This window comes from Muscardinus avellanarius (assembly GCF_963383645.1).
Source record: "Muscardinus avellanarius genome assembly, chromosome: 1".
NCBI lineage: Eukaryota > Metazoa > Chordata > Mammalia > Rodentia > Gliridae > Muscardinus > Muscardinus avellanarius.
This window is the reverse complement of record NC_137786.1, coordinates 70,809,331-70,827,234: the sequence shown is the minus strand read 5'-3', so window position 1 is coordinate 70,827,234 and position 17,904 is coordinate 70,809,331. Positions and strand designations below refer to the sequence as shown.

The following is a 17,904-nucleotide window of genomic DNA, read 5'->3' as shown; positions in this document are numbered from 1 at the left end:
CATACTCAAAATCTTTCCTATTTATGTTAAATTTCTTTTTCTCTATCTTTATCTATCTATCTCTCTAGGTATAGCTCCCTATCTCTATCTCATACTTGTCCTAAACATACATTCTTTAAGCTTCCTAGAAATTATTCTAGTGATTAGGTTCAGGGATAATACCCAGAAAAGAACACTGCCTCCTCTGCCCTATCTCTAAGCCAGTGTCTTCCTTCCTACTTGTTGGTATTTTAGGATGAAAATCTTGAAAAGTCAATAAGAATGCCATCTGTACGTCTCTTACCCCTAGTCTTATTTATCCAAATAGGTCCACTTGTGATGATTTCCTCTTAGAAACAGGGGTGAAAAAAAATACCAAATGAGTAGTGTGGGCCCTTGGTCGCTGTCGGGCAGGGAAGCCACAGAGCACTAAGCTGCCAGGGAAGGTTCTTTCAGGTGTTGCTGCATGTGATATTATCAGAAGGGTACTCAGTGCAGGTGGTGGGAAGGGTCGGGTGGGAATATATGAGCCCTGAATAATATAGTGGTCATTAAGATAGTGGTGTTGGGAATGAGGAAGACAAATCTGGCTATGGAAGCTGGATCCAGATTTCTAACCCCCAGCATCAAACATAGAATATTGCCTGTCTTTATGACTTTTGGAGCATTTCATACTTTTCTGGAGACTTCTATGTCCATGAATTTGTAGTATTTCCAAAGAAACCTGTTATAGTCCACAGGCACTTGTGTTCTTTGCAACTTTCACATAAACTCTGGGACTTTTCCTGTAGAGCTCATCAACAAACAATAGGCTATGAGTTTTGTCAGGTGGGTCCTGGAGGTTCCCAGGCTGATCCTGCCTGAGGATGGTATTAATTATCCCATTTTTACATAGGAATACCTCAAAACAGCCCTGGAAAGATGGAGATGAGAGCGCAGCCTCTCCTGGGCCTTGCTATTCACTTGATCCCTGAAAGAGGAATCCAATTACCAAACCTTATTCCAGTTCCTTGAGATAAGAGGTTAAAAGCAGTGCCCAGAGGAAGACCATCTGTACACTTATTCTGAGCTGCTTGTATACAACACACTTGGAAGAGTCCCCTGAAAGAGTAGCCAAATTGTCAAGAGTAATTATTGTGCAATGTTCAGAAACTGCCTGATGCCATGTCAAGTCATTCTAACTTCCTCTTTTCTATAATGCAGGGCTTTAAGGAGGAAAGACTGCAAAATATATTTATATAGGCAAATTCTTACTACTGAAAGAAATCCTTAAAGAGTAATGTCAATTAAATAATTAACCTCGACCTACCTTTTAAATTTTATTTATATGTGGAACATACTGAAAATGGTAAACATTTAGACTGTGCTTGGTGCTCTCTCCCTTCCCCCTGCTGGTTTGCCTCTTCTCCTCCCAACAATGAGTGTCCAGGTCAACCATGCTATATTCATAATTTCACACATTCGAATGTAGCCTCCCCATTAACCAATCTCAGCCTTCTTCCTCTCCTATCCTTCCATTCTAGCTTTGCTGAGATTTTCCCTACATTATCTGGAGTCCCTCTGATATCCCCAATGCTCCCTAGTTTGGGCATATTAGAGAAAACATATGTCCCTTATCTTTCTGTGCTTGGCTGATCTCAGTTAATATAATGTTCTCCAGATCTTTCCATTGAGTGTATTTCCCATAATTTTGCAATCCATTCATCTGTTGATGGACACCTAGGTAGGTTCTATATTTTCATTATTACAAATTGTGCTGCTATGAACATAGGTATGCATATGTAACTGTAGTTCTCTGATTTCAACCCCTTAGAAAAATACCCAGGAGTGGTTGAGCTGGATCATATGTTGGATCTATTCTGTTTTCTAAATAAGCTCCATATTGATCTCCATATTGCACTCCCACCAACAGTGTAAAAGACTTCCTCTTTCCCCACATCCTCACCAGCATTTTCTGATATTTGATTTCTTTATGCTTGCCACTCTGATTGGGGTTAAATGGAATCTTAGTGTAGGTTTGATTTGCATCTCCCTGATGGCTAATGATGTAGAACATCTTTTCATGTCTCTATTGGCCATTTGTATCTCTTCTTTTGTGAAGTATCTATTCATTTCAGTTGCCCATTTCTTGATTGGGTTGTTTTCCTAGTGTAGATTCTTTTGAGCTCTTTGTATATTTTGAATATTAGCCCTCTACCATATTTGTGGCTGGCAAAGATCTTCTCCCATTCTGTAGGCTTCCTCTTTAGGTTCTTGGTGGCTTCCTTTGATGAAAAGAAATGTTTTAGTTTGATGCCATCCCACTTGTTAATTCTTGCTTTAATTTCCTATGCTTTGGAGGTCTTGTTGAGAAAGTTACTGCCTGTGCCTATACAAGTCTGTTCATTATAACCTCAAAACCAATAAAATACCTAGGAATAAACCTTACCAAAGACATAAAGACCTCTACAAAGAAAACTATAAAACATTAAAGAAAGAAATTGAAGAAGACTTTGGGAGATAGAAATATCTCCCTTGCTCATGGATAGGCAGAATAAATATAATAAAAATGACCATTCTGCCAAAAGTTATCTATAGATTCAATGCAATTCCCATTAAAATACCAACAACATTCTTTTTAGACCTAGAAAAATCAATTATGAATCTTATATGAAGAAAAAAAATGACCCAGAATAGCCAAAGCAATTCTCAGCAATATGAACCAGGCAGGAGGCATCACAATCCCAGACCTCAAATTATACTATAGAGCAATAGTAGTCAAAGCAGCATGGTATTGGCACAACAGTAGGCACACTTCCCAGAGGAAGAGAATAGAAGATACAGAAAAAACCCACACACCTATAGTCAGTTAATCTTTGACAAAGGGGCCAAACTCATACACTGGAGAAAGAAAAGAGCCTTTTCAACAAATGGTGCTGGGAGAACTGGCTATCCATTTGTAGAAAATGGAACTAAATCCTTACCTCTCACCATGCACAGGAATCAACTCGAGATGGATCAAAGACTTAGAAATTCGACCAGAGAAGCCGGGCGTGGTGGCGTACGCTTGTAATCCCTGTGCTTAGAAGGTGGAGAATGAAGGATTGCGCAGGTTCGAAGCCAGCCACACTGGCTTAAGAGACCCTTTTTCCAAATAAAAAATTATAAAATAGGTCTGGGAGTGTAGCCTGGAGGTAGAAAGGCTTCCAGGAATCCCAGTACCACCAAAAAAAAAAAAAAAAAAAAAAAGAAAGAAAGAAAGAAATTAGACCAGAGACTGTGAAGTTATTAGAGGAAGGCATAGGATCAACACTCCAATGTAACAGGCAGTAACTTTCTTAACCTACCTTTGATGTTTGAAGTTAGTATAAAGTTGGGAGCTCTTCTTAAACCAGAGACTTGGAAATTCTAGATCTTAGTTCCAATAAATAATATCCATACAATGGTGCAAATTATTTTCACATCTCTAGTCATCGTTTTCTTCATATTGTGAAGATAAGTTTGAGTTATTTTAACGGACTAGAAATCCCATTCAAAACATCAAAACATCAATCGTCTTTTGTTTGTACCAAGGTGAAGTTTTTCTAGAAATTCTTTAGTGAGAAAACATTCACCCCACCTCCACCCCCACTCATGGTTGGCTATGATGTCTTTCTAGGACCATTAGGGTTGGAAAATTTAATCATTCTTGTCTCTATTTTCCATAGTAAAACATCCAACTATATATATTTTTTTCTCTCAGATCCTTGATCATAGAAAATAAGCTCATAAATCCACATAGTTTCTTTGAATTCAAGCCTTATTTTGGAGAACAAAATTTTTTTTTTCTTCTGTCTTACCCAACCCTCCATAAAACCTTAAACCTATCTTAGGAATTTTCCTAATGGGAAACCTGAGGCTGAAAGATTAAATTCAGAACTGGAATTATATGGTCTAAATCACCCAACTCCTATTCTCTGGAGTGCATCATTATTAGCAAGAGACAATGGAAGGAAAAGGACTGGATTCAGAATCAGAAATCTGGATTTGAGACCTGACCTTTACAGTTATTGGATAAGTGACCTTGAGCTAGTCACTTGACCTTTCTGTGACTGGAGACACATAAATTGAGGAATTGAACTAGAAATATATGACCTTTGGTTCACATGAGCCAGGAGAGTATTATGACTAAATGGGTAGCTTGCTCACTGTACAAAGGTTATCAAGCTTTCCTCTTTATAGATGAAATTGAAAAGGATTATATATTGGGAAAGAAGATTTAGAAATGCTGGTAGCTCTGGAAACTTCTTCATATAGGAGAAATGAAAAATAGCTCCTTAATCCCTTGCAAGAACTGCTAGATATTTGGGGTTATTTCTCACAATGGAGCAGTTTTATGATCTAGATATTCTCCAGAACTTTGCCATATACAGTGGGGTCATACCTCAGCATTACTTGGGAGCTTTTTAAGTAATTCAGATTTTCAGGCATCACCTCAAATAAACAAAATCAGAATCTTCATCCCATGATGATCCCCAGGTGACTCCTACACATATAGAAGTTTGAAAAATATTACACAAGGTGTTCAAGAGCCAAATGTGATTATTTCATAGACTTAAATGGCAACTGCTTAATTCAGTTACAGTAGATAATTAGCAAAATATTTGTTAAGGTTTTTAAAAATCAAAAGTATATTGAAAGTCAATGAAATAATAGGTGTAATAATAAAATTGTGCAGGCAATACAAGGCTCCCTTTTGCTTCCCCCTACACATAATTTCCCCTAGCTTTAACATCTTCTACTAGTGGGGTGCATTTGTTAACACTGTGAAAAAATATTGACATAATATTATTGACTAAATTTTATAATTTACATTAAGATGGATCTTTTTACTGTATAGTTACATGAGATTTGAAAAATGAATAAAATCATATATCCAACATTGCAGAATCACAGTCTTTGACCAAAAGTTTCCTTGCAATCCATCCATTCATCCTTCTTACTCCTTTGAATCCTTGACATACACACATCTAGTCATTGTCTCTATAGTTTTTCTTTTTCCAGAATGTCATATAATAGGAATTATACAGTATGTTGGTTTTCCTCATTGACTGTTTTCACTTAACAGTGTATCTTTAATTTTCCTCCATGTCTTTTTAGGACTTTGTAGCTCATTTGGTTTAACTGCTAACTAATATTTCATTTTATGGCTGTAGCACAGTTTGTTTATCCGGCTATTTGGGGTGATAATAAAACTCCTATAAACATTCATATGAAGGATTTTGTGTGGGCATAAGTTTTCAACTAATTTGGGTAAATACCTAGGAGTACAGTTGCTGGATTCGATGGAAAAAACATTCTGCTTTATACAAACTTCCAAACTGCCTTCCATGGCAGCTATACCATGCACATCCTCACCAACAATGAATGAGAGTCTCTGGGTTTTTTAAGTTTTTTATTGGTGCATTGTAGTTTTTTCACATCCTCCTCATCTTTTGTTGTTGTCAGTGTTTGAGATTTTAGCTATTACATATGGTTTTTATTGAAATGAAGACAGCATGAGGTTATAACTTTATAAGGACTTAATCATAATTGTTAGGGATCTTATATATAATTATCAAATTATATTTGTTTAAAAAATGCCATAGAATTTGATAAATTAAAGAATATAAGTATTGGATGAATTGAGCACTAAAATTGACTACAGGTTAAGATTTTGAAAGGCATTTTAAGCAAGCAGTTTTCTACTAAGAGCTACATTTGGGGCATGCTAAAAGTAATTATATTATATTTGTTGCCTAGTAACAAATCTAATGCCTGAAGAAGGACTATTTCTTCATCTCCAGGACTCTGCCTGTCTTCCTACTGAAGGCATTCTATGCATCCTTCCCTCTCAGTCAGTCCACAGCTCCAGGACTTCAGTTCCTTTAAGAACATATTGTGGTTTCCTATTCTTTGAGAAAGAAAAGCTGATCTAAGAAGAAAAAGCCACCAAGCCCTGAAAACAGAAGGACTGGCTTAAAGAAGTGGCTCATGCTATCAGATTAACTCAGGATAAAATGCTTACTAGCCCTTTTTCCCTCTGAGAAGGTTGGTCCAGAAATCACAGAAATTAAAATTTTATTCTTTATATATTCTGCAAATGACTGTCAATCAGTTTGGTCTTAAATTTGTTATTGATTAATGGATTTATATATTCAACAAATATTTATCAGAGCCATGCATCAGTTCACTTTTATAAATTGTGCATTTCCCTTTTCTTTTGTTAGACAATGATACTTGCTGGTTCCACCATTGCTAATTGATTAATTACACATTTGGCAGTGAAAGTTATTCTCTAGTAGTTTGTACGTGTTAAACAGAACTCCAGATTCATGTCCACCCTGTTGAATTAGAATCTTCCTAACACCTTGGTGTTAGGAATTAAAAGTACCCATAGGATCTTTAGATATACCAAATTTAAGGACTACTTCCTTAAAGATTTACCATCTACCTTTAAACTCCAAATATATCAGAGGAAGCATTATATTATGGGAAATATTCTGTATTCAACCTCAGCTTTGGGTGCAGATCTCATGATTTACGGAGGAAGGGTCAGTTGGAACTCAATGGTTCTCTACTTCAGGTTTCTCATCCAGTTCTTAAATTCAACATACATTTACTAAAAATGCTGTTGTGTTATGTGCTGGAAATAACATGTCTATAAAACCTGATATTAATAACTTGTCTAACTTGCCTATAAGGGATATTCATTAAAATCAGATGAGGTGTTTTAGAACATTCTTTACAAATTTTAATGACTTAGGTATGCCTAATGGTTTAACATCTTAATACATAATAGGAATTTACACCGTTAATTTTTTCTATTTAACAATACTTTTTTGTTGTTGTTGTTGGTAGTACTAGGGATGGAACCCTTCCACCTCTGGGCTACACTACCATACCTATTTTTATATTTTTATTTTGAACCTGCGAAATCCTCCTGTCTCTGCCTCCCAAGAGCTGGGATACAAGAGTGCGCCACCACGCCTGGCTTAAACAATACATTTTTAATTTTTTAAGCACAAAGATTGTGTGGTGGGGCAAAGAAAGGCTCAGTGTGAATTTTTATGCTTTTCTCTTGTAAGTATTCCTTCTCAACAGCATAGTTATAAATAATTGCTATTATTTTAATAATTCTTTATTATTTTTAATGTTTTCACCAGAGAGTGAATCATTCTAATGAGTTCACTTTCAAACTTGTGAAAACTTTTAGAGTTATTACTGACACCTATAAGCTATATGACAACATTGGCTAAATAAAGATCTCTAAGAAGACTTTTAAAATAGACTTGTCTATTAAAAAAAGCCTGTATTGAGATTCCAAATTTCCAAATTTCCCAGATCACTGATAATTTTGTAGGTTATTGTGGGGCAACTTGGGTGTGAAAGACAAATTTTCTGTGCATATAAATCACGTGAGAGGCCAAATAAATACACAGATTACACTTGCTCATCCATGGAGATTCCAATTTAATAGTTTCAGTTCTGAACTCAGGTTTCTTGAACAAGTATCTCAGTGAAAGTGACACAAATGATCTTAAAAATCTGGTTCTCAGCTTTGGCTGAACATTAGAACCACCTGGGGACCAATAAAAAAACACCGATGCCTGGCTTTCTGCCCCTAGAGTCTGATTTAATTGGTCAGGGGTATGGTTCAGGTATTAGAAGTTTTAAAACCTCCCCAGATGATTCTAATGTGCAATGGAAGCTGGGAGTCAGTGTTCTAGAACTGTAGTGTGAAGAATTACAATGCCCAAAACAAACTAACAGAAGCACTCTAAGAGAAACTAAGCTTTGGATACATAACTGGAGCCCATACTCAATGAATAATCTCAAAACTTTTTATTAAATTTTGTCATTGAATATTTAATTAAAGTAATGGAAATGAACTTACAGAAAGAATTACTAACCAATTGAAAGGATCAGGACAGGAAGATATTAGCTTATTCTACTTTTTTCTGGAGGGGCAGTGGGGGGTAATGGAAATTGAATCCAGGGACATTCTACTTCTGTGCTATATTCCCATTCATTTGTTTTTGTTTTTGTTTTGTTTTGTCATTAGGAAACAGAGTCACTCTAGGTTACTCAGTCTCACTAAGTTGCTGAAGCTGGTCTTGAACCTGTGATCCTCCTATCTCAGCCTCCCAGCTACTGGGATTACAAACTTGGACCACCAAATCTGGCTTATTTTATTCGTCTTAAACTTTGTCACCCCTTATTCTATCTGTGGTAACCAGAGTTCCAAGACATTTCTATTTTCTTCTTTTCCTTTTTATGCCTGAAAGACAATTGTCCTGGCAGACAGAGATAGTAGATATTTACACAGAGGTACTATTTAAATATGGACAGAGATTTGAGATTTTTGTGAGCAAATATTCTGATATTCACAAAACTCAGCATTTTTAAATTGCCACTTTATAAACAGCAAAATGTTCTTCTTTATCCTGTTACTTATTGAAAGAAATTTGGCTGCCAGCAATGCAATATACTTTGAACAAAAAATATGTTAAGCAAATTTTGCCACAAAATTATACTTGTAAAGGTGGTGTATTTTTACTAATAGGCTTGAACTTCTGGAACTGATTCTAGAACACGATTTTATAAATACTCTCTCAAGGAATAAAGAAAGTACTACAAATGCAGTTCTTATAAAAATTGCAACTAATCCAAATTGACAAGGTCATCCAGCTGTGGTGATACTAGCACTGCTTTCCAGATCACTGCTGCTCTTTGCTACCACCTTCCACATTAGTTGTTCGTTCATTTCAAAAGTCCCCAGCCATGTCAGAAAAGTCATTTACTTACACATTTGACAAGAACTGGGAACTTACTATTTGTGCAGGATACAAAATGTGCTCAGCTCTGCTGCTGGTCCCACCTGGAACATACTGCTAAAAGGTAGGCTACTCAGTCCCCTCTGGTGACTACTTGGCCAACTAAACTGCACATGGTCCAAAGAAACACAAAAGTCTACCCATTTGAATCACATGGGTCCTACTGTGTTTCTTAGACTTGGCTGTTTCTAGAATATCACAAATCTTTTATGAACACAGCTACTCAGTTTTCCTGCCCTAACTGTTCTATTATTTATGGCTCAAACAGAGTTAGGAGTAAGGCACCAGGGCCATACCTTTTATCTCAGTATCTACTATCTTTCACAGAAAGCCATTTTAAGATTCATTTCTCTAAAGGGAAAAAGTATTTAGGTTCAGAGGAAAAGCCTCTTTGAAGATATGAAACCTGCTCATTCAACAGAGATACATTAGCTCCCCACTTTGTGCCAAGCACTGTTCTGGACACTAGAATTCAGCAATAAACCAAAAATAACTAAGTTCTTGCTAATCCATGTCTGCAATTCTAATGGGAAAAATTGAGCATAAAAATGCAAAACATTCATTACTATACAGCTAAGCAGTTGAACTCTTAGACATTTATCTCACAGAAATAAAAATTGAAGTTCGCACAAAAGCCCATATATGGATGTTTGTAATAGTTCTACGTGTAACAGTCAAAAACTAAAATTGGCTCAGATGTCTTTGAACAGGTGGATGGTTAAGCAAACTTTGGTATATGCCTATCTATTACTATTCAGTAATAAAAATGAGGGAATTTGGTTGATAATACCAAAAGTTAGGTAAATATCCAGAATATTAGCTGAGTGAAAAAAATCGCAAAATAATTTTGAAAGGACACAGCTGCAGAACTGGAGGAAGGAGGAATGAGATGGAATGTGGAGGGACACACACCAGGTGATGTGTGCATGTGTTAATGTATCACTCTGAATCTCACTATAATATATAATGAAACGTACCGATGAAAGTATTAAAAAGTAAATGTAGGATGGATAGTGGTCTCCAGATGTTAGATTGGGAGGTAAGGAACAGGCAACAAGGTCTATCTTTGTAATACTGAAACTAGTCAGTAATTGACTGTGATGTAGATTACCAAACCTTCATATGTGATAAAATTATATAGCATTGATCACATATACACATGAGTATAAGTAAAATATGTCACATCCAATTAATATTGATGTATTTTAGTAACATCAACAATATTTTGGTTGCACTTTTGTACTTTAGTTTTGCAAAGTGCTAAACATTGAGGGAAATTGGTAAATTATACATAGTATCTCTTTGTATTATTTTTTTCAAATGGTTGTGAATGTATAACTAATCCCAATGAAAATTTTAATTAAAATATAATACATTAATATATAACATCCATTAATGTATTTAAGAATATGGACTATGGCGTTCAGGGGTGTGAATGCTATTTTAGGACAAGACCAAAGAACGCTTCTCCCCCCACTTGCCAGTTGAGCTGAGATGTGACTGAAGTCAGTGCCAGCCTTGTGCATCAGAGAGAGTAGCAAGTGCTGGAATCCTCAGATGGTATGTGTTTGAAACATACTGGAGGGTAAAGGCAGGGTCAGAAAGGAGGCTGCTTGGGTAATAGTCAGCACCAGATCATATAAGGTCTGATAAACCACTGTAACTCTAGAAGAACACCTTTTGAGAAGAAGAGAGTGCCTTAAATGAACTGAATTTCTGTCTTTGGAATGACTGGATGCTGGTGAAGAGCAGGTTCTGTTAGAGGCAAGAGTGGATGCCTCCACCACCTTCAGGATGAAAGCTGTTTAGAATAAGGAGGCAGTGAAGACTTGGGAATATATGTACAATGTTCACATTGGAAAATGTGTTTTGAAGTGGATTATACTGGCATCATCAATACTTGGTTGTGGTTAATGAATTTCAATATCATTATAATATCCTCATTTTTACCTAACTTCTTACCACAGAATTAGGCAACATAACATATTTTTTATTTTAAAAGGGTCTCACTAAGTTGCTGCAGGTCTTTGCTGGCCTCGATCCTCCTGTCTCAGTCTCCCAAGCTTTAGGATGACAGCTGTGTGCCATCATGCCAACCCGATATAACACATTTTATAATTATTGTTTTCTAGCTTTTACTAGAATCATTAAGACAATCTAGTATTTAAAAAAAAGCATACATATATATGTACACATGCATATATGCATATATACAAATAATCTTGAAATATGTATGACATTATTTAGAATATTGAATTTTTATATTTTAGTATTTATAATGAATGCATAAAATTATCTTTAGATATACTGTGTGTTAATTTGTCTTACTTGTTAGCTGAGTCATAACAGTATAATGTGGTATATTTTAAAGAAAACATAATAGAATTATATAGAGCTAGACTAAGATAACTACATAGTAAAAACACAATAATAATTTTGAAAAAGAGGGCATTCTTTTTATTTTAGTGAGACATTTTGAGCTCACAATTGTATTGAGTGAATATTTACCAATGTGAGCCTTTAGAGTGTTAACATGATTGACTTGGCTCTCACTGTCCTTGATTGATTTTACAATCATGCTTTGGCCTGTAAGTTTAGAGAAATAAAGGCAATGCATCCTTTATGTTAAATTAACCTTAGACACTTAGACATCCAAGAGGTTTAAATCATTTTATAAGATGTATCTTAAGTTAGAGTACTTTTTTTTTTTATTTTTTTTTTAGTAGTAGTAGTACTGGGGTTCCTGGAAGCCCTACTACCTCTGGGCTACACTTCCAGACCTATTTTTTATATATATTTTTGTTTGGAAGCAGGGTGTCTTAAGACAGGGTGGCTGGCTTTTGTCTCCGCCTCCCAAGTGTGGGGATTACAAGTGTGCGCCACCACGCCCAGCAAGTTAGAATACTTTTAATGAAAAAATTCCCTGAAACTATCTGAAAAAGTCCCTATTAGTAGTGAATAAATTGTTTTTAACTTTTTCTACATTAAATGAAAACTGGACTTGGATAGTGGAAGGAAGAATATTTGAGAGAACTGAGAACTTAAATGTACAAAAGATTTGAGTTCATTGTATAATCTTAACTAGTCATAGGAACTTGAGCTCATGACTATGTTAAGTCTTGGTTTTCTTATATTCAAAATAGAAATAAGTGGCCCATTCACCTGGCCTTAGGTTCTAGTTGATGCCCAAGCAATTTAACATATATTTTTCTACAATTATAAGCTCAATACACTCTAGTTATTGTTTCTAATATTTGTTTGCAAAAATAGTTGTTCTAATCATGGTAGAAAAATGTAATGCTTAAATGCTAATTTATCTGCAATAATTATAAGGGAGATAGGATGGAAACACCTGATTGATGTCTCAATTTTAAAAGTAAAGTTCTCTAGCTGTAATCCAGCTACTCAGAGGCAAGGAGAGGAATATTGCATATTTGTGACCAGTCTCAACAGGCAACAGCTTAAAGAGACCCTATCTAAAAAAAAAAAAAAAAAAAAAAAAAAAAACTAAAAGTGCTTGAGATATAGCTCAGTGGTAGAGCACCCCTGGGTTCAATTTGCAGAATTGAAATTGTTCTTCCAATTGAGAAGCTGGGATTTCAAAAGTAGAGAGGAAGGAAGGAGGAGCACGTGCACACACACACACACACACACACGCACACACACACACACACACACACACACACACACACACGGAGGAAAGGTAAGAACCCATAAATGCTGCTTTCTAATTAGAAGTATCTGTACTAGAGTCAAGTCTCCTGTATACTTTGTGTTTCATTTAAGACTGTATCTAGATTTAGATCTCTTCTTCCTACAGCTGCTTCTTCCCTAATGCTCAATTCTCTGTTCTGAGATGATTCTAAAGATCATGCTGTACCTATCTATACTTGTCTCTAGTCTATTTTCAAAACAGGAGCCAGATTGATTCTCTTAAAACATACATTATATTAGCCCTTTCTGTGTTTAAATCCCTCCCAGTTTCCCAGTGCACTTGAAACAGAATGCAGAGGTCTTGCAATGACCAAAAGATACCCGGCATGTTCTGTTGCTGCCACCCTCTCTTGACCCCATCTCCTGCTGATTTCACTTTGATCCCTCTCTTCCCCTCGCTGTCCTCAAACATGTGAAGCCTGGTTTCAGTCAGGGGCCTTGGCATTCTTGATCATTTACCTGGCCTGCTCTTTCCAACGGAACCATGACACTCGTTTTTTTTTTATTCTTAGCTTTTATCTCAACTGATACATTTCCACAGTGACCTTCTTCAACTGCCTGAAGCAAAATGGCATTTTGTAATACCTTCCTTTACTCTCTCTTTATTCTCATTCTACTTTATTTTTTAGTGCTCCTCACCACCTGCCATATTTTATATTTATTTTGTATTGTTTTTCCTCTGTCTAGAAAATAAGCTTTCTTTTTATAGAGCAAAAACTTGTTTATATTTTGCTTTACTTTTCATGCCCCAAAGTATCTAGCTCGCAAACATTTGCAAAATAAATGAATGGATGCACCATTAATCTGCTAAACAATAAATTCATTAATGTATCATCTAAAAACACTACACTCCATGAGGCTGAACTCAGAGAAAGGCAAGAATAACAGAATACTCTCAAGAAATAGTATATGCCTATAAGAGCTTATGACAATGTGGAATAAATTAGTACTTGATCTAATACGAGTCCTGTAGGTCAAATAAGTTTAGGAACACAGAGCTTTATCATTTTGGGGGGAGTGTTGATGTTCATCAGCTTATTAATGGTTCTGAAGAATACTCCAGTTTGTGAGAATGTTCTATAATAAGTATTAGATATTTGTTTTTCAGTACTGGGGATGGAACCCAGAGGCAGTCCACCTTCAAGCTACACCCTAAAACCTATTTTTTATTCTTTATTTTTAAACGGGGTCTCACTGAGTTGCAAAGGACCTCACTAAATCGTAGCTGAGGCTGTTCTCGAACCGTGATCCTCCTGTCTCAGCCTCTCAAATGCTGGGATTACAAACTTGCAACACCACACTCAGCTATCACATAATTTTTAAACTTATTAAACTTAATTAACTCAATTACCCAGAAGAGAGAGAAGTGGGGATGGCATGGTAATATCAGAAGAAGAGTTTAAACATTATACAAAGGAATAAGCACAGATGCACAGAAGAAAATTGAGATATTGATGTGAGAATGGGGTTATTGTTCCCTGATTGATAAGCAAGTTGGAGGCAAAAGTCCAATGAGATTGCAGGTTAACACAGGGTTTCTTTGCATCTGCACATATGCATGTTTTAATAAACACATGCAAAGAAGAGCTACCCACACACCCATAACTAATAAGCATTTCTTCAGCAGTAACAGTTGTCTCCAGAAAGAGTTGTTATGTTAATATGTTAATGTCTCTTTCGCCTGAAGTGACTTCCTTAGTCTGAGGGAAGAAGGAGCGATCAATCAGCGACACTTGCCATCCACATGCTCTACAGAGCTGTTTGCCATTTTGCTGCTAGACATTGTGCCCTTACGTGTGGTTTACAGTCAGCACAGTTTTTCTTGGAGTCACTATTCTTTGTGACCCTTCAGTCGATTCTCAGCGGCTTTTCCCAGGTGTGTATGCCTTTCTACAGAGGGAACACGGAACAGCTCTTGTGAGCTCTTCTTGCAGTCCAGGCAGGGAATCCTTCAAGAGCAGTGTTGTAAGGCAGAAGCTGGCAGCACTGATGAGGGCCATGTGACATAGGAGTTTCTCCTCTGAATCCACAGCCACACGTAAAAGGTGTAGGCATCATGAGTACTGCTGTAGAGGAGACGGCTTCGGATATGTGCCCTTCTCACAACTGCGCTGAGTAGGTACTTTTTTGATAGAAGGTTGTACAGAATTTGGTAGAAGAAAGGTGGCTGGGAACAACTCAATTTAAGGAACTTAAATCAATCTGGTCCTGTGCATTTTAAATTATTAAGTTCTTGAGAGCAAGAGTCTAGTCCTATGTATCCTTTACATTTTCATAGCTAAAGGGCCACCATTTTCATATTCTGGACCTCATCAGATGCGTGTGTGTGTGTGTGTGTGTGTGTGTGTGTGTGTGTGTTACATACATATTCTCTTATTGGTAAAATGTAATATTATACATTAAAGTGGTACATATACATATATGCACATAGCACTTGACGCATTTCTCTTCATATGCCCACCTCTTTCTTCTTCCCTCCCCATACATGTTAGTGAAACTGGTAATGAAACCTTGTGTGGACATGACCTATTTGAACTGATTTTTTTTTTTTAACTCAAGCCCCATTTTACCCTTCCCAAACCTTTTTTTCCTCCATCCTCTTCTGCTATTTTACTAATTTTCCCCTCATTTGATCAAAACACTTCCGCTTCCTGTTTTTGTTCTAGCTTCCACATACAAAAGAAAACGTAGGACCCATGACTCTCTAAGACTGGCTGACCTCACTTAACATAATATTCTTCAGTATCATCCATTTTCCTACAAATGACATAATTTTGTTTTCCTTTATGGCTGAATAAAATTCCATTGTATATATATACCACAGTTTTGTTATTCATTCTTCTGTTAATGAATACCAAGGTTGGCTCCATAATTTGGCTATTGTGAATTACACTGCTGTAAACATGGGTATGCATGTCTCACTGTAGTATTCTGCTTGTAGTTTCTCTGGAAAGATATCAAGGGGGGGGTCATATGGTGGTTCCATCCCTAGTTTTTTGAGAAACCTCCATACTGTTTTTCATAGTGGTTGTATTAATTTGGACCTCCTCTCTTTTGCCAAGGTTTGGAATTGACCCAACTCCCCATTTACTTCCATACCCCTCTTCGTACCAAATGCTTCACCAGCATTATCTACTTGCCCTTCCTCCTCCTGCACTATGATTCCCTATATGCTGCTCTGCAGCTGTGCTTTCTGTGCTGGGAAAGCCCTTTCCTTTATTGCTCATGCACATATCAGGCTCATATAAGCATATCCTCCATGAATATTTCCACCCTTCTGCTTTCTACTTCTTCCTTGTGTGACACCTATTTATTCCTTCTTTCTACTTTGCTTTATATTTATTTGTATATTTTTATTATAGACAATTTCTGTCCCATTCATCCTTGATTACTGACCATAACCTAGAATTGTACTTGGTCCCACAGTGGGTCCTCAAAATGTATTTGATAAATGAATGAACGGCAAAGGATCATTAAACACGTGCTTATTGCTGCTTGACCATTAAAATAGAAACTGAGGCTGGGTGTAGTGGCGCACGCTTGCAATCTCAGCATTTGGGAGGCCGAGACAGGAGGATCACAGTTTGTAGCCAGCCTAAGCTACTTATTGAGGCCCTTTGAAACTCAGTGAGACCCTGTTTTGAAATAAAGAATAAAAAAATAGGGCTGGGGGTATATATAGCTCAAAGGTAGAATGTCCTTGGGTTCCATCCCCAGTACTGCAAAAATAATTTAAAAATAAACATAAATAAAATAAAAATATAGAGAAAAACCATGCTTGCTTCAGCAGCCCATAAACTAAAATTGGAATGAAACCTGGAGAAAACCATGGTGAATTGCCATGGAAATCATTATAATTTTCTTGTCTTGCACTAAACCTCTTGAGGTTTTTTCTTCTTACTTAACAGGGTTATGTGTTTGTTTTATATATAGATTTATCACTCTTTTTTGTGGTACTAGGGATGAAATCCAGGGGCATTGTACCTCCAAGTTACGCCCCCAGCCCTAGTTTTTAGTCTTTTTTTATTTTTTTAAAATGGTTTAACTGGGTTGCCAAGGGCCTCACCAAGTAGCTGAGGCTATCCACAAACCACAATCTTCTGGTTTCCACCTCCCAAATGCTGGGATTACAAGCATGTGCCATATTTATCACTCTTAAAGGAAGGTGTCTTGCCATGATAGGTGTATTATAAGTATTTGTCGATGAATTAATGTAATATGTTTTCAATATATCATTTTTTCATTTTCACTAAATCTTAAGTAGCACATTGGTTTAGCTCTTTGCCAATGTGAATACATACCTAAGAAAAACAACCTACAAGAGGACAGATCATTTTGGCACATGGCTTCAGAAGTTTCAGTCCATGGTTGGCTTGCTTCATTGCTATGGATCTGGGGTGAGGAAGACCATGAAGGCAGAGGGGCAGGGTGGAGGGGAGCTGCTTAGCTCATGATAGCTGCATGTAGAGATAGAGAAAGGAAGGAAGGAAGGAACCAGGAACAAAACATAATCCCCAGGGGCACAGCCTTAAACACCCACTCCTTTCAACTAAGTTCCACCTCCTACAGTTTCCACCACCTTCCAATCCTGTGTCAGGCATAAATACCACAATAGATTAATCTGTCCATGAGGTTAGAACCCTCATGACTCAATCAGTTCTCAGAAGCTCACCTCTGAACATTACTACACTGAAAAAATAAACCGTCAGCATATGAGCCTTCGGGGGACATCCAGATACAAATTAGAACACACATATTTCTTTTTTTTTTTTGCTACAAAGAATGCTGCATGCTATTAGGTAATGAGAATGATAGAAGCTATTGTTTGTCTGGAATTGAAAACAGTGTTAAAATTCAATAAGTATCCTACCCTAAATTTTTATAATTCCCACTACATGTGTGGTCATGGATGTCTGTTTTTATTTTTAACTATTTTATTATATAGGGATTTTACTGAAAAGTGTTTCATATTATTTGTGGGGAAAGCATAGTATACATTCAAAGTAAATAAATATTCTCAATTCTTCCCAATTGTCTCTGCATATCAAGTAAAGACAAATCTTCCTCATGGCCAACGTCAGAAGTCTCAGTTGGTGTTTTTAGAGGCAGGCAGTTATCCTGAGATCCTAGAAAGCTATGCATAAATGACTCACCATATTTGAATAGAATAAGCTATAGAATCAATTTAGAAGTTAATAAGGTATTATTTTGATGAGAGTATGAATGAAGCTTTTGAGTATGAATAACCATTTTTTCTGTATCTTCAAGCCCAGTGATGTGCAAGTCTATTCATATGTGGAATTTTGTTTGTTTGTGTTGTTTGTGGTATAAATTTGACATTTGCATTTTTCTTTCTATAAATGGTGATATGATGTCT

General features: G+C 36.5%; 1 protein-coding gene across 2 annotated transcripts in view; it reads left to right on the top strand.

The window, feature by feature from the left end:
- Nucleotides 1–17,904, top strand: part of EDIL3 (EGF like repeats and discoidin domains 3) — a gene marked incomplete at both ends in the record, with an annotated part of 431,096 nt that overhangs the window by 203,481 nt on the left and 209,711 nt on the right. The gene's annotated exons all lie outside the window — the stretch shown is intronic.